This window comes from Haliotis asinina, chromosome 4 (genome assembly GCF_037392515.1).
Source record: "Haliotis asinina isolate JCU_RB_2024 chromosome 4, JCU_Hal_asi_v2, whole genome shotgun sequence".
Classification (NCBI taxonomy): Eukaryota; Metazoa; Mollusca; class Gastropoda; order Lepetellida; family Haliotidae; genus Haliotis; species Haliotis asinina.
This window is the reverse complement of record NC_090283.1, coordinates 48828396-48855281: the sequence shown is the minus strand read 5'-3', so window position 1 is coordinate 48855281 and position 26886 is coordinate 48828396. Positions and strand designations below refer to the sequence as shown.

At 38.8% G+C, this 26886-nt stretch overlaps 1 protein-coding gene across 2 annotated transcripts in view; it reads right to left on the bottom strand.

Annotated features, from left to right (window-relative positions):
- Positions 1–26886, bottom strand: part of LOC137282548 (ankyrin repeat domain-containing protein 29-like) — a 55871-nt gene that overhangs the window by 27276 nt on the left and 1709 nt on the right. The window contains exon 1 of one of the 2 annotated variants that reach the window (XM_067814313.1): positions 939–1036. The exons of the other annotated variant lie outside the window; for it this stretch is intronic. The gene's annotated coding sequence lies outside the window, so the exon portion shown is untranslated. Of the gene's footprint in view, positions 1–938; positions 1037–26886 lie in introns of those variants that run through there. 2 annotated transcript variants of the gene reach the window in all.

Sequence of the window (26886 nt, the reverse complement as noted above, 5' to 3'; positions counted from 1 at the left end):
TACATTAAATATACACACACACGCGAAACATTGTGTTCCTCCATAATGATAATCGATATCGATCAGACTGCACGTTATCAAGCAGTGAAGCATGACTCACCAACAAACAATGATCACGCGGTTGTTCAGTAAATGTCGAGGTCACCCTGCCCAACCGTTGCGACACACAACGAGTTATTGTGTATACTTAAAAACAATGACACTTGGTTCACACCTGACGCCGTGTTCCTAACTCTAAGCATATAACAAACGCCAAGCTCTAAAATTAAGTCGTTGATTGCTCTGGCGGTCGTGATGCCTCATCGGGATCTTGCCCTGTCTGGCAGCAGCAGCATCGGATGGTGAAGCTTAAACATGAAGGAGACGTTGCTTTCGCGGAGGCTGAACGTTTGGTTGCACATGGCGGCACTCCGGTTGCAGCTGTGTCGTGCTCTGCAGCTGTTGCCCGTCAACGTGCTAGGACTGTTAAATCAGTTGAATGCCAGACTGAAATCACTTGGGTGAATACTGAGACTTATTCTACGTGTGAAATGCAAACTGTTGCTTCCACGCAAACAGCATCACAATCCCGTCCACAATCTCGTTCACCATCACCTGTTATCGTGAATGCTAGCAAGACAGTGAACTATTCAAAAAAGTCAGATCGGGTTCCAAAGAGTCAACGGAATCCGGTACAAATATTTAATAAATATCAACTTCTGGAAGATATGGATGTCACTCCTCACCACCGTGTGCGCCAAAAAAGTCATTCGCCACGGTCCAGGAACAGATCGCCCGTGTTACCACCTAATGTAACATGAATAATACACTTATCCAGTGGAACTGCAGAGGCCTTAGGACCAACGTAAATGAAATACAATTATTAGTACAAGATTTTCAACCATCAGTTTTCTGTCTCAAGGAAACATATCTTAAGCAGACTGATAAATTTGACTTACGTCAGTACAGCTCTCACCATTCCTTTTCTCCTCCGGGTGACAAAGCCACTGGAGGCTCCTCTATCTTGGTGAGGCAGGGTATAATACACAGCCCTGTTGATCTCACTACTAACCTTCAAGCTGTTGCAGTTCGGATTTCAGTAGGGGAAAAGTAATCCGTTCAGCACACACAATAGCATTCCTAAGAGAACAAAAGCATTCCAGACGAATACAATAGCATTCCAGACGAATACAATAGACATTCCAGAGAAGTAATCCTCAAAATCCTCCCTATGAGTACAATGCATTCCACAGCACAATAGCATTCCTGAACACACCTCCCTATGAGCACAAAGCATTCCAGAGGGATGAGTCAAACTATTTAAACTATTTAACGATATCATTCCACATATGTATCCTAAATACAATAGCATTCCACAAGAACGACTCTTAACACTCTTAAAACTAGGCAAACTATTTAACCTTGGCATTCCACAAAGTGCTCTTTAACGCAAAGTATGCAAACTATTTAACGATGGCATTACACAGATACATACTGAGTCAACTGAAACCGTTCAAACGATATGCGGTGAACAACCAAGTTATACATTAACCCCTTTGAGCAGATCGTTAGCTTATATAGAGTGTTTGTTTGTTTTTTTGGTTTTTTTTGTTTTGTTTTTTTGTTTGTTTGTTTTGGTTTTTTTTCAGATCTATGATAGAAGGTAAAGGTTAACTTTATGAAACGTGAACATTCATAGAGTTCGGAATGTATCAAATAATGAATGAATAAACGAGACGTTGCTTTGAAAAAACTTGAAATGCTCGCTGAGACATATACACAGAGAATCAATGTTCCCGTACGCTCTCGAAATTGATCGCCAAAACGCAGAAACAGGCGAAGTAACGCGTTCGGTTTGACCTCATAACGCCTTGGCAGTTGCGTTCGAGTGAATGTTTTACGGTTCATGGTCTATGAAATGGAATTGTAATGCATCAATAACATCGCATCATAGTAAAGTACAACACATTTAAGTGTGATGACACATTTTGTTCACCCATGTAACACTTGTTACTCAATGGAACACAATAAATGAATGAAACTTACCTAAAGTTTAACATAACAGGGTTTGCAGATGCACTCCGTTATCGTCTTTAGACAGGTCATGTTCATTTTTTTTTTCAAAAATGGTAGCGTTAACACCTGTAGTTCCACCATACACTTGATATTTAAACACGGTCTCTTCCTAGTTGTGTCCTTAAATATTTCCAGATTGTCCTCTCCTCTCTTCCTCTTCACTATCTTCTCTTTCTTTCTCCTTTGCTTAATTGTTTTCTCTTCCAATGTCTTCTGTTCTTTCGTAATTGCTTTCCCTCTCTGTCTTATCTCTTTCAGTCTTTTTCAGTTTCTGTTCTCTCTTGAACTTTTCGCAGTAAGCCTTAATTATTGGTTGATTTTCTAGTATTTCTATTTGACGATCCAACAAAGTAGGAGTCTGTTTTTTGGTAAATGTTTGGTTTACTTTCCTTAATCCTAGAACGTTAAAAAAAATCTTCCATCATACCAGCAGTAAACTGTCCAAACGTACAGAATATTCATCACACACTCACATCGTCTTTGACTCAGTATTTACCAAAACAGTGTTCTATTGAAAATATTTCAATCTACCTTGTGGTTAATTTGAGGGTTGAGTTTATGGGCGGAGGGGAGGACTTCTTTGCCAAAAAGAACGTGAGCTAGGTTAACAAAGTGTGGTAGCCGTCCATGACCAAGGTTTTGATATTTGTCATGCCAACGTCAGCAAGATTTGATATCGCTTATGTGAATGTACCTAACTTCTTGAAACGTGGACAATTTCTTTTTTGTCTTTAAGAATACACCCATCATGACTTGTAGTTTTTGTTGAAATCTATGTCACGATTCTCGTTTTCAAAGCTGCGACTGTGCGATATATATAAGATGGTATAAACTTATATTAATCAAACGGTATGGCTTATCTCACCTTCACCTTCTGTTTCGGGATACGATTTCGCTATACTTAAAGCAAACCATAGTGTATCTTTTTGTTCTATTTCGTTCGAGAATTTGATTGATACCTTTGGATTTATTTTTTCAAAACTTGTGGAACATCAAAATTATAGTTATCCTTTTTCGTTGTACGAGAGAATTCAATTCACGCCCTTAAAACTAGGCAAACTATTTAACCTCAGCATTCCACAAAGCGCTCTTTAACGGAAAGTATGTAAACTATTTAATGATAGCATTTCACAGATGCATCCCGAATCAATTGAAACCGTTGAAAACGATATATGGTGAACAAACAAGTTATACATTAACCCTTGAATAGCTCGATCCGGTTAGTATCGTAAGCGTTCTATATACACGTGTGTTTCACAGCTCTCACTAGTGACAAAAAACATGCCAACAAGTTTGTTAGCTTATAAAGGAATCCTTTTGTATAAGTTTGTAATCTTCTGTCACTATTCAGATCTATGATAGGAGATAAAGGGTTAACTCTATGAAACGTGCTCATTCATGGCGTTTGGAATGTGTTTTCAAATAAATGAATGAATGAACGAGACGTTGCTTTGAAAAACTTGTCATGCTCGCTGAAGCATATACGCAGAGAATCAATGTTCCCGTACGCTCTCGAAATTGAACGCCAAAACGCAGAAACAGGAGAAGTCAGGCGTTCGGTTTGGCCTCATAATGCATTAGCAGTTGCGTTCGAGCGAATATTTCCAGTTCATGGTCTATGAAATGGAATTGTAATGCATAAATAACATCGCATCATAGCAAAGTTCAACACATTTAAGTGTGATGGTACATTTTGTCCTCGCATGTAAGACATATTACTCATAGCAAAACAAATAAATGAATAAAACTTACCTAAAATTCGAACAAAAACGGGTTTGCATACACACTCTGCCGTTTTCATATCAGTGATGCTTTCTTTTTTATATAAAACTAATTCCAGTGTTAGTCTTTCCAGTTTCACTGAACATTCCAGTTTCACTGAACATTCGGTCTTTAAACACAATTTTCACATCACTTTTCAGGACAGGTTTCACATTCACATTACAGTTTTAGATTGGTACAATATTTCCATTGGAATAAATCAACAGGTGTTTTTCCGCTATAAATCACCAAAAGTCCGTTTTTCATGAGAAAGTGTCATTAAGATATCAATCCCACACATTTCAACACGTTAAGTCGCAAATAGTTTTCATATCAGTCATTAGCTACATACATAGTGAGATTTCTTCTTGGCGTCATGTAGCAGTTATACAAACAAATTGTTCAAATACTGTGATGCCCTCGGAGCACGATTGAAGTGAGTGGAGTAGTTTTACAAATCGTTTCAGCGGAATCGCACTCAGGGTTCAACTGGTGAAAAACCATAAGACATCTCACGCATGGTCGGTTTTATCGTTTGCTTCAGCCTTTCGCCGAAACAACAGGCTTTATGCAGTAACCGTTATCACAAACCGACCTCTACCCTGCGCATTTTATACTAACCGATAAACTAATGTATCACACGTTTTTGCCATAATGTCGGACACGCATAAGCGTTATACAACAAATATCACGACTTCTACTACAAACTTCAATAAAATGTACTGTTCAAAATGTCACGGACAGGATTTTGCAATAGGTTTAGTATGTAAGACGAAAAATACCCATGCATTATAACAGAGACCATTTAATAAATTTATTATATGGTCTCTGACTATAAGTGTCATGCCTGTTCTATTGATTTCACCTGCAACATTTGGCTTTGATTATTTATTGGTTATTCCTAACCATCAAATTTCTCTTTATGAACATACCATTCCATTTTCATAACTACTTTAGATCAAATCAGGAATTGACGAAACAACTTTTATCATTTTTTTTTGGTTCATACTACCATTATTTTATGTCAAACATAAATAAGTTTCACTGTTAAGTTATTTACCACGTCTGTGGAGATAACCGGTTATATTAGTAAAAAACAATTATGAACAGAGCCGATCGCTACGTGTTCACCACCACCTTCCTGAAACACCCATGTGCCAAAAGACATCCTGGTACCTATTCATGCTACATAGTAATCTGTCCGATTGATCATTTCTTTCCGATTCAGTGCTGTATCACGTTGCGACCCAGCCCAAGTCAAAAGAATGTGCCGACTCTCTCCATCTTTTATAATCTAATGTAAAATGTAGACAAATGAAACCTGCCAAAGAGAAATTTCTCACGATTTGATATTGCAATGTCCTGGCACTTTCATAGAACTCTTTATCTCTTACAGACACCGCTAGTGCTTAGTGAAAGGAGCATGATATTGCAAAAATATTTCATCTATAAAAAGATCTGACTGTCCTATCATTCACTCACACGACATCAGGCAAGCATACACATTCGTGAAAAGCCTAGCCTTGTCACACCGAGGATTCTTCATCCGTTCTTGCATACAACAGAACGGTAAGCATTTTTACTGACTTTATTGAATAGTTTTGTCTGTTCTTTTTTAAGTATAAGCTCGTGTTGCATGCGATATTATACATTATTTGCAAATGTTTCTATAACTTCCTGTATTACCTTGATCGTTTATAAGTAGAGTAAGAGAAACATTGTGGCCAATATAAATGAGCGTTATGCTGAGAGTGAGCTATGAGACTTTTTATTATTTTTTTCCTCTCTCTACAGATCGTCAAGGGGTGTAACTTAGTAATTGATGAATAACCAATGGTTCCACACATTGTTGTTAGCCTAACAGTAGTTAGCCATGAGTAATTTCAGCACCTGCCCGGTGTTTGCTTGTGATCATTGTCAGCAAACCTTTGGTCTTAAACATAATTTACTACGTCACCAAAGACATTGTGGTAGAGTAGACACTTTATACTCTTGTAAATTTTGTCAGAAGACTTTCAACCGAAAAGATAATTTGAACAGGCATGCCAAATCCTGTCCGCAAAAAGTGACCTATCACCATCAATGTCTGCATTGTTTTCAACATTTTCAAAATGATCCTGATTATCTAAACCATCACTGTGCATCAAGTAGAGCTACTGGTCTCACTTGTCAAACCTGTCACCAATCCTTTCCTACCTCAAAAGCATTCAGACTGCACAAAAGTCAATCAGGTCATGATATGATAGGGCATGGTAAAGGCAGGGCTAAGACAAAGTCTAAGCCAGCAACAGTGTCTGTAGCACCTCCTGATTCACCTCCTGTTTCCACTGCTCCTCCCGCTTCGCCTCGCCATCCTAGTCAACCCAAAGATCATTCAAAGGCATGTTCTAGTCAGGCTTTACATGGTGATGTGAGGGAGTATGATTTTGAAGGACAAACGTCTACTGACGCATTAGAATTTCTAGTCCGAGAACAGAGTAATGTCATTTCAACCCTTGAGTCAGAAATAGGTGAGAAAAGGGCAATTAAATGGACTTTATGTTTGCACATTAAAATGGAGAAACCGAGCGAAGATACTCATTCAAATTATCACGAGGCCTACTTTAGGAGCAGCATGCAGATAGCCATGGAAGGGAGTGATTTGATTGAACAATATTTGGATGCCATGAACAAAATGTTGCAAACACTAGACGATTATGAAGGGTTTCATTCAGGATTAAATGTTTCTGACATTGTCCTTTTGAAACTGACTGTGGTGAAGTTCGCTCCATTGAACGGTGGTACTTACATTCCACTTCCTCCAGCCCTGGCTAAACATGCACGCTGTATTTTAAATATTCAAAACAAAGACAATGATTTATGTTTTGCTCTCTCCATTCTTGCCAAATTGTACCCAGTCTCGTCAAACAAGGAAAGAGAAACACATTACCTCCCCTATTTGAATAGGCTCAATTTAGAAGGGTTTTCTTTTCCTATGACATTGAAACACATTCCTCGTTTTGAACGGCTTAACCAGTTGAGCATCAATGTGTACGGTTTTGAAGATGGTACCTTGTACCCTATGTACATCAGTAATGAGTCGAACGTGGAGGAACATAGGTGCGTAGATTTATTGTTATTGTCACAAGAAAGTCAACCAGATGATTTTGAGGGAGTCTTGGGGTTAGAAGATCACGAGGAAGTCATGGATGTAGACAAGATACCCAACACACATTATTGTCTCATTAACAACTTGAACAGATTAGTTAGAAACAGAAAAGGTAACACAAACATGTGTTTTGTTTGTAGAAAATGTTTGTGGTCTTACTCATCTCGGGAAAGGTTGGAAGCTCACAAAGACTATTGTTTTAAGAAAGCACAAAGAGTCATTTTACCTAAACCAGAGGAAGCAGTGTATGAATTCGGTTTAAGATCACAAAGCAAAACTGAAAGAGCCAAGTTTTTGATTGTAGCCGATTTTGAAAGCTTGTTAGTGACTGAAGATGATGATTCTTCACGTTTAAACCGCCATGTCCCATGCGGCTATGCCTACAAGGTGGTGTGTACCGATGAACAGTATTCCAAACCCATTCAAACCTATATAGGTGAAAACGCAGCAGAACATTTCATCAACAGCATTTTGGAAGAATATGATGCCATCATGTGCCTGTTTGATTCTGTCAAACCTATGCAACTCACTAACCAAGATAAAATTCTCATTGCTACTACAGAACATTGTGGGTTGTGTGGAAAGCCCTTAGGAACAGACAGAGTATTGGATCATGACCACTTGTCGGGGAAGTTCCGTCAAGTCTTGCATAACAAATGTAACCTAAATTTTCAGTTCAGCAAGAAGGTGATTGTGATGTTTCACAATCTAGAACATTATGATGCTCATCTTTTGTTAGAAGTAGCACAACAGTTTGGCGATCGTGAGATCACAGTGATACCTCATACCACTGAGCAATTTCTGTCCTTCACAGTAGACCATAGATTAGTGTTTTTGGATTCCTACAAATTTTTACAAAGTTCTTTGGATGCATTGACACAAAATCTGTTGAAAAAAGGTGCGGATTCTTTTGTGTATTTGAAAGAGCAATTTCCTCAGCATGTGGATTTGTTAACACGAAAACTTCCATTTCCCTATGAACATATGGATTGCTGGGAAACGTTAAATGAGACATGCTTGCCTTCAAAGGAAGCATTCTACAGATCATTGACTGAGCAGGGTGTAAGTGAGGATGACTATGCATTTGCCCATCAATTATGGCATACATTTCAATGTCAATCCATGAGCGACTTCATGAGATTGTATGTGACAGTAGATGTGTTGCTGTTAACTGATGTTATTGAAACCTTTAGAACTGGTTGTTTAGCTGACTATGGACTTGACATTTGTCACTACTATTCCATGCCTGGTTTTTGTTTGGATGCTGCTATGAAAATCACCGGGGCTAAACTGGACCTATTCACAGATGTAGACACTTACAATTTTATTGAACATTCTATTCGTGGTGGTGTGTCTGTCATTGGTAAAAAATATGCAGAAAGCAACAATGAACATATGAGTGATTTTGGCTGAAAGACACGTCCACTCTACTCTACTTTGATGTGAACTCACTGTATGCTACTGTCATGTTACAACCGCTTCCTATAGGAAATTATCATTTTATTGAACCTGCAGAGTTCACCACCATAGACTGGACAAGCATCGAGGTAGGGGGAGAGTATGGGTACATTCTGGAAGTCGATTTGTTATATCCCAGTCATTTGCACCACGTTCATGCAGCTTTCCCTATGGCTCCAACGCATGATGATATCCCATTTGAGGAGTTATCCCCTACACACAAAGAGCTTCTGGCTCATTTTAACAATCGTCCCATACATAAACTTCCAAAAAAATCATCCGGTAGAAAACTTTTTTGTACCTTGAAAGATCGTACGCATTATGTGGTTCATTTTAAAACCTTGCAGTTGTATTTGAAACATGGTTTAGTGTTGAATCGCATACACAGAGTGCTGAAGTTTAGCCAGGGTCCATGGTTAAAATCCTATGTGGAACTCAACTTGAAAAATCGCAAAAATGCAAAGGATGATTGTGACAAAGACCGTTACAAATTGATGAACAACTGTGTGTTTGGCCGCTTCTGTATGAATAAACGCAAACACATAAGTGTACACTTGGTGACACACAGACCCAAACTTCAAAAACTGGCCTCAAAAACCAATTTCAAACAGGTTAAAATTTATTCAGAAGACGTGGTTGCGGTTGAATTGGAAAATTTAAGTGTGCATTTAGATCAACCCATTGCTGTCGGTTTTAGCATTTTGGATTTGGCTAAATATGAAATTTATGACTTTTACTACAATGTGATGCAAAAGGAATATGGACATGAACATTTAGATTTGCTCATGACAGACACTGACAGTCTCTTTATGCAAGTCCATGCCCCTCCACATAAACCCCTCCTGGACCCCTATGTGTTTATGAAACAGAATCTCCATTTATTTGACACTTCTAATTATGCTCCCAATGACCCAAAGGGGCTCTATTCCGATCAAAACAGGAAGGTGACAGGCAAGATGAAGGATGAAGCAGGTGGAAACATCATACTTGAATTCTGTGGACTAAAAAGTAAAATGTATTCCTTCTTGATGAAAACGGATAAGGATCTTATTGAGAAAAAGACAGCCAAAGGTATTAAAAAAACAGTCATCAAGAAATTTCTCAGACATAAGATGTTTACGGAGTGTCTTTTTGACAAAACAGCTGTGTCATGTTCTTTTCATCTCATTCGCTCTTTCAATAACGTCTTGTACACACAGAAACAAAACAAAGTGGCTTTGACCTCTATAGACAACAAGCGTTATGTGCTAGAGGATGGGATTCATAGTGTACCTTATGGTTATTCATCAACTGTATAGTTACTCACTCACTGCATCTGCACGAAATATGGAATTTTACAAGTCCTAACAGGTAAGCTATATGATTATTATGAAAAACATTTTTTTATTGAATTTAGAATCGCATTGAAATTTAAAATGTATAGTCATGTCATTATGTTTGTTTTAATACTAGACGTGTTTGATTTTATTTATTTTCTATTTATTTTTACAGGATGAGCAAACCAGCCTACATGTGTACAAGCTGCGATGGCTTTCTACCTGTGGACGCAAATGGTGAAGACCGATCAGGTCTCTTTACCTGCGTCTACTGTGGTACCAAATTAAAATATACGTATCATAGGTTCCTGACGCATACTGACAAATGTGTGGTCAGGAAGGCAAAACTGAAGACAGCCCATGCTTGCACTTGTCGGAAGATTCATCATAATGACTCATCATAATGACTAACAGAAGTCAAACTTACACTTGACAAGACAGCGACTGGCTGAATGTATCCTATGTTTCAACGAGCTGAATGTATCCTATGTTTCGCTGCAAGAGCAAAACATGAACACTATGAGTGGTTACTTCAAGACTACAAAGTGAACACAATGTGTGACTGCTTCAAGACTACAAAGTGAACACAATGTGTGACTGCTTCAAGACTACAAGGAGAACAAACATAAACACTATTGTGCTCACATTGTTTATTGTCACAAACTATACATAGAGTACATAGAGTTTGAGGTTTCAATAAAACGATTCTAATGTTGCCAACCCTGGAACACCTTTGGCAGCGTTACGTTTCACAAATAAAACATTTCTATGTATCTTGGTTTTGTCTTTCTTTTTTCTTCCAATACGTTTCCTGAAATGTTTGGGCAAATGTAAACGCTTTAATAGTTTAAGAAACTGTTTATAACCCACTGGTGAACGCCTACTTCGCGGTGACAGGATAAAAAAACGAATCAAGTTGACAATGTTTGAGTTTTGCAGCACATTATTATTGTTTCCCACAAGTTGTAAATGCTCATCTACACGCAATTGTCCTTTTTTAATGTTGTTTTTCACAAACAGCCACATTGACATCAATTTCCCAATGGTTTTGGTAGAAGAAATGTCCTTGATTAACTGGTCGGGAACTTGAAACAGGAGTTCTGTCTTCTTGTTGCATACAGGATTATCAGCCGGTTGTTCCGAGTTAGCTATCCCTTGTGAATCATCATCATCATCAACTATCTCATTCGCTTTCTGTGACTGAGCTGTCTGAAGAGCTGTCTGATGAGCTGTCTGTTGTGCTGTCTTTTCTTCTTCTTGTTTGGACATCAATCTCTGATAATTCTCTCTCGTCAGAAGAATCATGGGCTTGCTCATTTTGAACTGAGGACAAGTAGGCTTGGTAGTTCCTTATGCAAATAGGTACAATTGAATGGTAGGCAGCGATGAGCTCACGTTTCCTGTGTCTGCTGACACTCTTACTGCCCAAGATTCGAATGACAGACTTATGACGTGACAGACGGTTTTTGTCACCTGGTGTGAGTGGTATCTTTCCAACAAGGATATTATACACTAGTGTAATCACTGACTTAAACTGTTCAGATGAAGCATGCGTCAGCATAGCTTTTCTCTGTGCAGAATTAGCTTGTTCTAACATCATAAGAAAAGCCCAATGCTTTTGCAGCAGACCGCTCATGTTGATGTTGTAGGGTAGCTGTTCCACGTTCAAAGAGAGCTGACTGTAGAATGAGTGAAGTGAAGTGAACTGACTGTTATATTGACTATATAAATTAATTCAAAGTTGTATGTGTTCTAACCTTCCTTGTTGGTTTTGGGTTCAGACACCATGTGGATATAAGCACAATGTGGGGACAGTCTAAAATGTTCTGCTAATGGATCATCTTCGGCTATCCACGAATGCACTCTCAGTGCGCATTGGAAACAGTAGACCTTGTCAGATTGTCCCGTATAGATAAATCCTGCTTCTGCCATGACTTTTGGAGGCTGCTTCATTTGTACTGGCCAACTGTTGAAAGACTTCAGTCTGTCACTAAACTTTTGCCCAAACCTAATATTATTGCATGGTATTTCAATACAGTCTGCCACTAGGTTATCAAACGGTCCGCACACATCCATGGCTCTGTTCGGTATGAAAGTGAAAAGGATGAGACGTGGCTGTATATTACCTTAGTTATGTCACTCTATATCTGTGGCAGATACACTGTACACACCTCATCAGAGAATATACCTGTACGCAAACGACCATACTGTTCATCTGCATAGGGCGAGGTATCCATGACCAGATAACCATATTTCTTTCTACTTACAGCATCTTGAAAAGATTCGGTGAAATATTTAGCCTGTCCTGGAAATATTTGTGATGCTAAAATTTTATACTCATGTGCCGAACGAGGGTTAGACAATAACACAAAATAATGCGTGTTCAGTGACATAGTTCTGTTACATTCCCCCTTTGGATACGCTGATTGTAGGATGTTGATAACAGAAATTCCCAGATGGTGGGATAATGTGGTATATAGGTGTAAAAACAGCTGACTTTTACACACTTGTTGCATGAAGTCATCTACTACCAGGAGACAATGTTTATCCGATTCTAAAGAATATGAATTTAACTCCTGTTCTGTGGGAAGGACATCTTGAAAACGTATATTGGGAATGATTCTCTTGAGCTCACTATAGACATCCTGCCACACAGCATAGCAGTAAATAATCAGTTTGGGTGCAGGATCAAACATGACATTGGCTTGTCTTAACAGGTGTGAAACCCAAAAGGTTTTACCACTTGACGATCCACCTATTACGGATATGGTTGTAGGCGTTTTAAAAGGCAACAGACAAGCACTTTCATCCATGATGTAGCCTGGTCTGCTGTTCAGTATGAAACTGAACTTACTCACCAACACAGAGGGTATTTATACATAACAAAAACATCATTTGAACTAAATCTAATTTTTTTTTTTTTTTTTTTTTTTTTTTTTTTTTTTATTCTACATGGAAAAAAACATTGTACATCATTATCAATTAAAACAGGAAGGAGTACAGTATTTGAAATAGTTGCATATACACTGTGATACGAAAGTATCATTCCATAGGAAGTTCCTTACATCAAACTGATGAACAATACGATGAAAACTCCAGTGAGCTTTCAATGTACATAACAGATAATACAAACAATAGAACCCACACACATTGGTATCTACAGATTGTATCTGTTCACTGTAGTGCAAGTAAGATCTAACATAGGATTTTAGGTACCTATCAAATACAGCATCAATGGGTTCTGATAGGCTGTCGAACAATTCTGCTCTATTTCCTTTGAAATACATAGCAACCCAGTGACGACCTTTCTTTTGACTACAGTCTGTATTTACAATTAGTCCAACTCCCCTTCTTATCATGCAAGATGTCAGTACAGGCAAAGTGTCTTTAGCATACACTCCCAGGACGTGACACTGTAAGACAGGATCACACTGTATGGCACACTTCAGTTCAGAAGCTTTCATGTTTTACTTGATGTACACATTTCGCGCTTTATCAATTTCTATGATGGAATTTCTTTCACTCATGATAACACAGCTCAATGTCTTAGTCAAAGCAGATTTGAATTCAATTTCAAGTCTCACATTTCCCGATTTCACAAGATTGAGATAATCGACATCTACTTCATCCAGTTGGTAAACAAAAAGAGCACTGCCAAGCAAAAAGTCCTGTCTTGAAATACCATTGCCCTGGTTTTGACACCAGAGTTTCTTGCTATCAAACAGGTTGAGATAGGTGTCTGCATCGTCTGCACTTGTAGCTCTCCCTGGAACACTGACTCCATTCACATACAGGTTGATCGTTTTAATCATGCCCGATTGAAAGTTGAAAGGATTCCCATCATATTTCCCATTAAAACTGCTGCTATCAACAAATGCTACGATATATCGATTAGCAATGGGATTGGAGACATTGTCAATGGTATGTGTTAACTGAGAGACGGGAATGCTAGTGACCTTCACCTCAGACTTGACGAATGGATAGAGGGCATTAGAGTTGTTCTCAAACAAGGTATTGTGAGCTATAATCAGGGCTGGGTTGACATTCAGTCTGCAGATTTTGAGATAAGCATCCAGAAGTGTTATAGTGAATTTTTTGTTGGCCACACCACTCATGAGACAGAAGGTGGGAGAGGATCTGTACAATTTCAAAGTCATAGGTACACCATTAATCATGTATCTATTCATCTCAAAGACATCTTCAAATAAGTTTCCAGACATGGTCATCTCTTGACTCAATTTAATGAACGCTCCCCGTGCCATCAAGCCCGTGTTGCTTCCTGTTTCTGTATCCGTTGATTCTATATCACTGTTCGATGCTCCTACATCTTTGTAGAACAACTGAGAGGTTAACTGAGTAGTCTTTGCATCGGCTCCAAAATTCAGTAATGCTTTCATCATGCTCTTGTAAGCATAATGATTGTTTGTGGAAGAGACCAGTGTGTCATTCAAATAAACTGAAACCTGACTAAAAAGCGAATGAAGAAACAAGTTGACTGGAGCCACGTGTTCCTTGGGAAGCAATATGCTCCCATCATTGTGAGTGACCTTGAGTTTCACGTGTAATCTTGTCCTCTTCAAATCAAGGTAGTCACTACCTGTGTTAGAAATACTGAATTCCAAAGGCGCTTCGTCGTTGATTTGACTCACTGGACGTACATTTTCATAGTAATGTTGTTGAACACATGTCTGAAATGGCGGTAGTGAGAACAAATTCAGGGATTCTGGAATTATCTCATCGAAGTGTTTACTGGTGAGCAGCGACATGGTGTTAACCAAAGATATCGTTTTCGTTCACTGGTGTGCTCTTGAACACACGAGCTGTCTTGGAGGGGGTGTTGCTCGTTAGACGTATCCTCTTGGTTGTGGCCACTCGTTCACCTGCAGCTCTTTTTAATGATTTCTGTCTCTTCTCTTTAGCATCTGCTCTTTCCACCACACTTTGAGGTTCGGAAGTGACCTGCAGTTTGACTTTAACTTCTTTTGATGCTTCCTCAGATTGATCAGATGAAATGAGCTTAGGTTGTGGTTTTCCATTCACCAGTTGAGAACTACCTGCCATGTGTTTTTTGAAAAAAATCTGCCATTTGTTGTAATCGGGTACATACAAAGGTAACGTCTCCATCTTAGGCAACAAAAGGATAACGTCTGAAGTGAAGTGTTAGGCGAGTCTCCTCTTTCAAGAATGACAGTGGAGTTCCATCGCTTGCTTTTATACTAATTTCTATGTCAGGAGATTCTTTCACCATCACATGGATATTGTATTCATTAGCAAATGTAAAGTTAGGTCCCTCCCTCAGGTCTATGCGTCTCAACAATGGTAATTGAGTCTGTCCTACCAATGAACTGTCGCATAGGTTACACAACACATCTATGTAAGGATCATTCATATGAGTGAGATCCACCTTTCCAAAGTTTAATTCTGTCAAGCTGACTACCCAGAAGCCATCAAACACCAACCTTTGATTCAGTTTCACACGAAAATGATACGGGGTGTTGCCTTTGAAGTAATCTTTCTTCGAGTCTGAAGACTTCAGAAACACATAGGTCTCCATTACACATTTTTCAATTGACGTTCCTCCACATAAGAATCAAAGGAACTGGGCCAACCTAACCATCGAACCAAAGCATAAGTCTTTCCATTCATACGTTTCTTCTTTAAGATCTTTTCCACCTGCCACTCAATATCTTCTGCTTTACTGACCTTCTGCAATTCACTGGTATAAAAAGTACCTTGGATCATTTCATCATGAAAATCTTTGACTTTGTACAGTGGAATTTCCTGTCTTTTAAAACGATGAGCTATTTTGAACAGTTCTTGTGTCCACTTCAAGTCAAGTTCTTTGTTGAAAGGTCTCTTCAGATATGGAATGCGAACAAGATCTCCTACTTTATATTTGAACTTCTTCCTAGGGTGCAGACTTTTGAGGTGTTTCAACAAAGGTTTGACATACACATGTTGCCAAACTTTCAATTCATTGTCCTTATTCACTTGTGCAGGTGATAAATTAGGTAGGGAGGAATGCAACGTATGATTGTAGTTGTGCACAAGTTTAGGTAAAACATTGATGTAATGTTTGGTATTGTTGTGAGTCATGTAGCGTGTAATCAACGATTTTAGCGTTCTGTTGAAACGTTCTACGTAATTACTTTTGATGTTTTCATTCCGCGTAATGGTGTGAGTGATGTTTTTCTTTTTCAAATATGAATCAAAGCCTGCTCGAAATTCTGATCCAGCATCTGTGCGAACCTTCTTTGGTTGTCTAGTTTTCAGTATTTCTTTGAAGGCTTTCAACACTGATTCAGGTTTCTTGTTTTCTAAAGGTAGCACAAAAGCATATCTGCTCAAGATATCAATAGCCACCAGCAAATATCTGACACCATCATTCTCTTTGCTATAACGAGAGAGGTCGGCCAGATCCACATCAAACATTTCATTCATATAATTCACCCTTACTTTTAACCTTTTAAATCTATGCTTGACTGGTCTATGTAAACTATAGGCGTCTTGATTCTTCACAAATCGTTTCACATTCCTCAACCTGATATGTTGTTGTTTTCTGTTTTTCTTCAATTCATCACGTAGTTTTGATGGACCAAAATAAGCTCCAGGATTTTCAGCATTGAAATAATACTTTTCTATGGCTTTTTCTTGCTTTAACATGCTGTTCTTCTTCTGCGAACTCATGTTGCACTGTGGAAACTGTGGCTGGCTAAGAAATATATAACATGAAACAGCATTGGTTTATTCATTTTATTTGAACATTCACTAAAGTTTGTTACGATACATAATGATAACTGTCATGATGAAAGCACTACTGTATTTTACACTGATAGAATATGACCTTCAAAGTCCTGTGATACCATGTCTTCCATCATCCCCTCTTCATCATAGTAGCACATACAGTTCATGAGATCCATACAACACACATGACACTGAATTTGTCCACTATTACAGCTCATGTAACGCAACCTATTGTTGTAACGGCATACACTGCAACTTTTCTGAAGAGGAGTAAGTTTGTCTTCCTGATAGAGATCGTCCATGATTCCACTGGATGAATCAGCAGCTGTTATGTCTGTGGTTTGTTTCTCTTTTCGTTCTATGTCCTCCATGAGTTGAGTGTAATCCAACCACCAGTCATCTATCGTAGGTTCTGTGGTAGGTTCTGTGGTAGGTGTTATGGACTGATTCGTGAGGGATGGAGTTGACACTGCTTCATGATCTTCTCCCCTGTTCCTGAACATGACAAATAAGATTGGAGAATGTAGAACTGCAAACACAGTAACACGTATATACATAAATGAAAAGCTATTCCAAATGATATTCACAGTGATAAACTATTCGCTTACTTTGGTTGCATAGGAGGGGATTTCTGCTTCTGACCTCTTTTCTGTTCCTTCACTTTCCTTGGCTTCTTAGCCTTAGCAAGACGTTTGTTGGGTGATTGACGTTTTCTGTTACTTGAATTTCTATCCTCAGAGGTGGCAGCAATTTTTGAATAATCCAGCATCAAGCTCATGAGAGCTGGCGATAACGAGGGGAATTTCTGTTCTAGAGTCTTCATTCTCTGGAACATCTCTGTGTATGTGGTTTTATACAACTCACTTGTTCGCATCATCGTTTCGTGCAAATGGAGCTGAGTGTTAAGAATATCCTTCATTTCTTGAAACATACTCGAGAGCAACTGCTCTGTTGAAAAGTCCACATGTTGAAGGTGAAACATCTTCTGTGCCATATGGATTGCGAGCGGAGGTGTCTTTCTGAAACTTGTTCGCTTGATAATGACGATGAAACTGATTTGAAATGTCTTATACTAAAGGTGCATGTAGGCGCTGATTGGATGTAGAGTAGTGCACACGCAGTTTGGTTGGTTAACCCTCTACATCAGTGGAATACTTTATTCATGTTTGTTCACCGTGACATCAATAGATTAAATGCTTTCAGAAGCTTTAAGAAACACGTCACTAGAATGCTTATTCATGTCTTCTGGAATGTTTTTGTATTCTATTGAATGCTTTGACTCTCCTCTGGAATGTTTGTTCACCCGTGACGTCTTGTGCTCAGGAATGTTATTGAGCTCTGGAATGCTTTGTGCTCATAGGGAGACGTGTTCAGGAATGCTATTGTGCTGTGGAATGCATTGTGCTCATAGGGAGGATTTTGAGGATTACTTCTCTGGAATGTCTATTGTATTCGTCTGGAATGCTATTGTATTCGTCTGGAATGCTTTTGTTCTCTTAGGAATGCTATTGTGTGTGCTGAACGGATTACTTTTCCCCTACTGATTTCGTTACACATTGCGTTTACTTTATGCTCTTTGTATATCCCTCCATCTTCAAACCTCCAGAAATCTGACCTTCAAGCTCTGTATGATCAGCTTCCTCATTCCTGCATACACATGGGTGATTTGAATGGACATAATCCTTTATGGGGGAGTAATGTTCTCAATACCAAGGGGAAAATAATAGAAGATTATATTTCTGACAACAGTCTCTGTATATTTAATGATGGTACACACACATATTTACACCCTGCTACAGGTAGCTATTCTGCCTTGGACGTTACACTCGCAGATGCAGATCTTCTGAATGAATTTTCATGGTCAGTTCATGATGATTTATGTGGAAGTGACCATTTCCCAACATTTCTCAGTCAATAACCCGTCTGATGTTCCACCCTCATCAAGGTGGAATTTTTCAAAGGCTAACTGGTCTAAATTCACATCATTGTGTACTGAGAAACTCAAACATGAAACGTTCCAGAATATTGCTGACCCCATTCAATTGTTTTCAGATACACTGCATACTATAGCTACCGAAACAATTCCTAAGTCCTCTGTGCATCCACACATTCGTAAGCCATGGTTTGATGGCGATTGCAAACAGGTTAGGAAAAACAGGAAGAAGGCGGAAAAATATTTTCGCAAACATCCAACTGTACATAATTTGAATAATGTTAAAGTAACCAGAGCTAAAGCTCGACGTACATTCAAGCAAAATAAACGGAAGTCATGGAGAGCCTATGTCTCCAAGATTAACTCCCGCACACCTATATCAAAGGTGTGGAATATGGTACAAAGGATCAAGGGCAAGGGTTCCAAAACAAGCGTTAAACACCTTAAAGACGGAGAAGATGCTTCCGATATTGCAAACAAACTTGGTGAAACATTAGCTAAACATTCGTCTTCATCAAACTATCTCCCTGAATTCCAGAGGTACCAGAAGTTAGAAGAAAAGAAAATCATTAATTTCACCTCTGACAATGGTGAAGACTACAACGAAGTATTTTCCTTACATGAACTACAAACTGCTCTAGTGCAAGCTCATGATACAGCAACAGGGGCTGATAATATTCACTATCAGCTCTTGAAACATTTGCCTGATTCATGTCTTGAGGTACTTTTAGACATATTTGATGAAATTTGGACTTCAGGAACATTCCCTCCCTCTTGGCGGAATGCTATTGTGGTTCCTATACCTAAGCCTGGTAAAGACCATTCAGATGCATCTAATTATCGACCTATATCATTAACTAGCTGCGTTTGCAAGACTATGGAACGAATGGTAAATAATCGTTTAATGTGGCATTTGGAGACCAATAATCTGATTTCTAACATTCAGTGTGGTTTCCGTAAAAACAGAAGCACTATTGACCATTTGGTTCGATTGGAATCTTTCATTAAGAATTCTATTGTTAATAACCAGCATGCTGTATCTATATTTTTCGACCTTGAAAAGGCTTACGATACTACATGGAAACATGGTATTTTAAAAGATTTACATGAATTTGGTTTACGAGGTCGTTTGCCTCATTTCATATCACAGTTTTTAACGGGCAGACAGTTTCAAGTCCGAGTAGGGTCTACCCTCTCTGATCATTACCAACAGGACCAGGGTGTTCCACAAGGCAGTATTTTGTCTGTGACTTTATTTAGTATTAAAATAAATAGTCTTTCAAAGGTTTTAACAGATTCAATCAGTGGTTCTCTTTTCGTGGATGACTTTAATATTTCTTGTCGTGGCAAAAACATGCGAACCATTTAGAGACAGTTACAAATCTGTCTCAACAAAATTCATAAATGGTGCCTTGAGAACGGGTTTAAATTTTCTCAATCTAAAACCAACTGCATTCACTTCTGCAGAAAATACAAACCTCATAAAGACCCTGACTTATTTTTAAATGGTGCACCCATCAAAGTTGTCAAGGAAGCTAAGTTCCTTGGTCTCATCTTTGACTCACACTTAACCTTTCTGCCACATATTAAATACCTAAAAACCAAATGCGTGAAGGCGCTCGATTTGTTGAAAGTCGTTTCAAATACAAAGTGGGGAGGAGACCAAACAACCCTTCTACATTTATACAGGTCACTCATCAGATCTAAACTAGAATACGGCTCCATTGTCTATGGTGGAGCCTGTAAAAGTAACCTCAAAATACTTGATTCTATCCATCACCAAGGTCTAAGACTTTGTCTTGGATCATTCCGAACTTCTCCTGTTGACAGTCTATACGTTGAAGAAGACGAACCTTCTCTTGGCCACCGTCATATTAAATTATCTGTACAGTATCTCACTAAACTGTATTCAAATAAGTCCAATCCTGCACATAACTGTGTCTTCAATCCCCCGTATGGGGATTTGTACAATAAGATGTCTTCTCTTGTTCCGACTCTTGGACTGAGAGTTAAACCTTTTCTTTCTGCTGCTGGCATTGAACTGGATAATATAGCTCCTTCTCGCTTGTTTTCTTCTCCCCCTTGGCAACTGGTTAGACCACAAGCTGACCTTACATTAAGTAAATATAAAAAATCAGAAACTAATGACTTACAATACAAACAGGAATATAATCAATTAAAAAGTAAGTATAGTACATATAAATCCTTATTTACAGATGGGTCCAAGGATGGTGGCGCAGTTGCTTGTGCTACTGTCATTGGATCCAGAACAATATCTTCTAGATTACCAAATAGCAGTTCCATTTTTACAGCAGAAGCACATGCCATATTAACAGCCCTAAACTATATTAAAAAACACTCTAAATATAAACAATATATCATTTATTCAGACTCTCTTTCATGCCTCCAGGCTATTAAAAATGTATCTTCTCAGCATCCACTTTTAGCTGACATTGTTGAATTGTGTAATGAACTTGCTACTGGCCAATATGACATCGTCTTCTGTTGGTTACCCAGCCATGTTGGAATCTCTGGTAACACAATGGCCGAGGCACCCATGAAGAGCCACCTCCTCGTGGTGGGTGCTGGGTAACGCTAAGTGCTCTTCTCCCGTGTGGACCCGGGACAGAATGTGTCCACAGCACCCCATTGCTTGTCGTAAGAGGCGACTAAATTGGGCAACCTGTTTGCCGTGGGTTGCGTCCCGTGTCGGTGGAGGACGGGATCCTGGTGGTTGAGGGCAGCTGGGCTTTTAACTGTGTTCCATTTGCCCAACACACCACTTCGGCCCTTACTTCACCTAGACGGGTGGTTGAATGGGCCCGATTCAACCAATCGGCTGGTCATGCCAAGCCCTGTGCATGTGTGTCATTGCAGAAATCTCATTTGGAATTATTTTGAAGTTTGGTCTTGGCACTATTGTTAATCTGTAAATTTAAGTATTGTGAATTATGATCATATGAACTTTGCCTAGAGTCTTGTGCCAGAAGGCGATGGCTCAAGGGCCAATCTGGTAGATTAATTTCTTATAATTCTTCTACTAGAGTATATCATCCGGGTATCCTTGGTGCTGCAGGCTGGAGGCCCGCTTGCTTTAGCATTGTCCTTGTGATACTCTGTGGTGGGTGGGGAGCTCGGATGATGAACCAAATTAAACTAACCATGGCTTATGAAATTCCACCCAAGAAAACAAAACGTTTACTTGAAACTGACCCTTATGATACTGACCATAGACCGTCTGCATTGATTGAGTATTGGCCGCGTTTCGTTGTGATTGAGACTCCTGACAAGACACCTTTAAAGCTTAACCCCTTTGCTGTCTCCAAAGGTATTCAAGGTATTGCTGGAGATGTGAAAAATATTAGACGATTACGTTCGGGTGCACTATTAGTTGAATGTAGTAAAAAACAACAATCCACCAACCTGATGAACATCAAATCTTTCGTGGGCATTCCCGTCACAGTGTCTGCTCACAAAACCCTGAACACAAGCAAAGGTATCGTTAGGGATCGAGACCGATTGTTTGACGATATGTCGAAACTTGATATAGGATCAGAAATGAAGGATCAAGGTGTACTCCACGTCAAGCGCTTTTCAACCCGGAGAAACAACGAAACCATCAAAACCAATACGTATCTGTTTACGTTTTCCTCTCCAAATGCACCCAAATCAGTGAAGGCAGGCTACTGTAATATTCAGGTTGATACATACATCCCCAACCCGCTCAGGTGTTTTAAATGCCAGAAATATGGACTCGGTGTATCTACCTGCACATTGTCTGTTGTGTGTGCTCACTGTGGTGAGAAGACACAGACAACAGAAGATTGTGACAGTGACTTTAGAAAATGCACCAACTGCTCAGGCGACCAGTCATCTTCGTCAAAACAGTGCCCAATATGGAAAGAGCAAATGGAAATAAACAAAATAAAACATACCCAAAACATCTCTTTTTCTGAAGCAAAAAAACTGGTGAAGAGATCTGACCTTACAGAAAGTTGCGCTACAGTCGCAAAACCACCATCTGAGTCCAGATCTAGAATAACAAAATCATCTACAGGCTGCCAAACTACCTTGACTTGGGTCAACTGCGATTCTCCACAGCTTTTATCCCCTACTACGTCATCTCAGACTAAGGAATCACTTCCTAGTACCTCAAAGTCTTCTTCTGATAACAAATCATCATCTCAGTCAAACTCAAAATCTCAGTCGACAGCTGATAGTCAGCAAACGGTAAAAAGTAAACCGAAGCCAAAGCCTGATGCTTCAAAACAACTAAGTGACAGAGCTCCTAAAGGGTCACAGAACAAAATTCAATTGTTCAATAAATACGGGTCTCTTGAAGACATGGACGTTTCTGAAAACGTCCATTCTAGGGCACATAGCTTGTCGCCCTCCAAAAGAGTGCAGGGTAGATCCCCAATAAATCCCCCCAAAAGATAGTTTATTCCAATAATATTGTACAGTGGAACTGCAGAGGATTGAGGACTAATTTACATGAATTACAGCTATTAGTCCAGGATTTTACACCTTCAGCGATATGTCTCCAGGAGACATATTTAAAACAAACAGATACATTTGACCTTCGTCATTTTAATGCATATAAGTGTTTTTCACCTCCGGGTTATAGAGCCACTGGAGGATCATCCATTCTAGTCAGACAAAACGTTATTCAAAGCCCTGTTCCACTTAATACTAATATGCAGGCTGTTGCTGTGAGAATTACTTTACATGTAGCGTTTACGCTATGCTCTCTTTATATTTCACCGTCTTCGGCGTTTGCCAAAACCGATCTTCAAGCTCTATACGATCAGCTCCCGAAGCCCTGTATTCTAATGGGAGATTTAAATGGGCACAACCCACTCTGGGGTAGTGTAACTACAAACGCTAAAGGTAAATTGTTGGAGGACTTTTGTTCTGATAATGATTTATGTATTTATAATGATGGTTCCAACACATATTTACACCCTGGTACAGGGACCTATTCTGCTCTCGACTTGTCACTCACAAATTCAGAACTACTAAATGAATTCGAATGGTCAGTCCACGATGACCTGTGTGGAAGTGACCATTTTCCTACTATATTAAAAGCTGTAACTCCATCTGATGTTCCTCCATCATCAAGGCGGAATTTTAAAAAGGCTAACTGGGCTTTATATGAAACACTGTCTGCTGACAAGCTTAAACCTGAACGTTTTATTGACGTTCCTGATGCTATTAAATGTTTTACTGATGAATTGAACTCCATAGCTGATGAGTGTATACCAAAGTCCTCTGTAGTTCCACATATTCGAAAACCATGGTTCAACGATGAGTGCAAACAAGTTAGGAAGGCAAGGAAAAAAGCAGAACATTATTTCCGTCGCCATCCTATGGTGCATAATTTAAATAAATTCAAAATTTTAAATGCTAAAGCACGACGTACTTTTAAACAGAACAAACGCCAATCTTGGCAAAATTATGTATCTAAAATAAATTCTCGGACACCCATGTCCAAGGTATGGAACATGGTCCAGAAAATTAAAGGTAAAGTTACTAAATCCACTATCCATCATCTTAAACATGAGGATCAATTGCTTACTGATAAATTAGATATTGCTAACAAACTGGGTGAAACACTTGCTAAACACTCTTCCTCTTCTAATTATGTACCAAACTTCCAGCAATATCAAAAACAACAAGAAAAGAAAACTATTAATTTCAATTCTGATAATGGGGAAGATTATAATGAAACATTTTCTATTCATGAACTCCATACTGCTCTTGATCAAGCTCATGACACTGCTACAGGGGCTGATAACATACATTATCAACTCCTGAAGCACTTACCAGAGTCCTGTTTAGAGACGCTCTTATCAATATTTGATCATATTTGGACTTCAGGTAAATTTCCTTCTTCATGGCATGACGCTATAGTAGTACCAATACCTAAACCTGGACGTGATCATACGGATCCATCTAATTATCGTCCGATTTCGTTAGCTAGCTGTGTTTGCAAGACCATGGAACGCATGATAAATAATCGACTAGTTTGGTACTTGGAAACAAATAACCTTATAACTGATATACAATGTGGTTTCCGGAAAAACAGAAGTACTGTCGATCACTTAGTGCGTTTGGAATCATTTGTAAAAAACGCACTAATTAACAAACAACACGCTGTGTCTATCTTTTTTGATCTTGAAAACGCATATGACACAACTTGGAAATATGGCATTTTACGAGATTTACATGACTTCGGTTTGCGAGGTCGTTTGCCTGAATTTATAGCAAAGTTTTTAAATAACAGACAATTCCAGGTCCGTGTGGGTTCTACCCTGTCTGATCATTACAATCAGGATCAGGGTGTTCCACAAGGCAGTATTTTGTCTGTCACTCTTTTTAGCATCAAGATCAACAGTTTAAAGTTTTAAACAATTCAATTGATGGATCATTATTTGTGGATGATTTTAATATTTCTTGTCGTGGTAAAAATATGCATACCATTGAACGGCAATTGCAGTTGTCTTTAAACAAGATTAATAAATGGTGTCTTGAAAACGGCTTTAAATTTTCTAAATGGAAAACTAACTGCATACATTTTTGTCGAAAATACAAACCACATAAAGACCCTGAACTATCTCTAGATGGGACGCCCATTACAGTTGTGAAGGAAGCCAAGTTCTTGGGTCTAATCTTTGATTCACATTTAACGTTTTTACCACATATTAAATCACATAAAACTAAATGCCTGAAAGCACTTGACTTGTTGAAAGTGGTTTCAAATTCTAAATGGGGAGGGGATCAAGCTACCCTTCTCCATCTATATCGATCTCTCGTGCGTTCAAAACTTGACTATGGCTCCATTGTCTATGGTGGCGCTTGTCAAAGCAACCTAAAACTACTTGATCCTGTTCACCACCAAGGCCTAAGACTTTGTCTTGGTTCTTTTAGCACCTCTCCTATCGACAGTCTATACGTCGAAGCTGATGACCCTTCTCTCAACTTACGTCGTGTCAAACTATCTTTACAATACATTACAAAATTAGCTTCTAATGAGTCTAACCCCGCATTTAATTGTGTTTTTAATCCTCTCTATGAGGATTTGTACAACAAAAAGTCTTCCCTTGTTCCGCCTCTTGGGCTCAGAATTAAGCCATTTCTTGCTGCTTCCAGCATTGAGCTGAACCATATAGCTCCTTCCCGTCTTCTTTCTTCTCCTCCTTGGCAGTTGGTTAGGCCACATGTTGACCTAACATTAACATCACTTAAAAAATCAGAAACGAATGAATTACAGTATAAACAAGAATATAATCAACTGAAACATAAATATAGCAATTATAAATCCTTATTTACAGATGGGTCCAAGGACGGTGGCGCAGTCGCTTGTGCCACTGTCACTGGATCCAGAACAATATCATCTAGGTTACCAGATAATAGTTCTATTTTTACAGCTGAAGCTAACGCCATATTAACAGCTCTAAAATATATTCAAAGACACCCTAAACGTAAACAATATATAATCTATTCTGATTCTCTTTCTTGCCTTCAAGCTATTAAAAATGTATCATGTAAACATCCACTTTTAATTGAAATAATTGAATTGTATAATAATCTTGCTACTGGCCAATACGACATCGTCTTCTGTTGGTTACCAAGCCACGTAGGCATTTCTGGTAACGCAATGGCTGATCTTGCTGCCAAGGCAGCGCTCAACAAATCTGTGACACCACTTCTTATTCCTTACAGTGATTACAACGCCACCATTAGATCTTATATCCGTGGTCTGATGCAGGAGAAGTGGGACACCCAAGTAGGTATCAATAAATTACATGAAATGAAACCGTATATTGGTTACACCTACTTGGGTTGTCAGTCCAGATTTGAAGAGGTTATTTTAAGACGATGTCGTATTGGCCATACTAGATATACTCATTCATACCTTTTAAAAGGTGAGGATCCTCCATTTTGTATCACTTGTGATGAGAGAGTTACAGTCAAGCATATCCTGCTTGACTGTGTTGAATTCTCCATCACAAGGGATAAGTATTTTACAGTTAAAACAATTAAGGATCTTTTTACCAGCGTTAGGTCTCATTTAATTATTGATGTTTTAAAAGAAATTGATTTTTTGGTTGAATTTTGAAATTATGTTGTGTAAATAGATGTATTTTAATTATTGGAAGTTTGGATTTGTAACTTGAATTGTTGGTGGCTGTACCCTCAAAGGGGGTTGAAGTATTGTAAAATTATTGTCCTCCTGAGAGGGTACGTAAGTCCAACAACATTCACAGTAAATTTAAACTTTCCACTTTTCTTAGTCGTAGTATATCTGTATTTTTAATTTTTGGCTAGATATGTCTAAATTGCTAACAGCTGAGGGGATGATGTAAATCCGACTAGGCTCCATGCAGGTAGCAAAGGCACTGTAAGTCCCCATGGTCCCTAGTATGGTGATCTACCTTCAGTTGCTGGCAACCTATAGCCTGATTTTA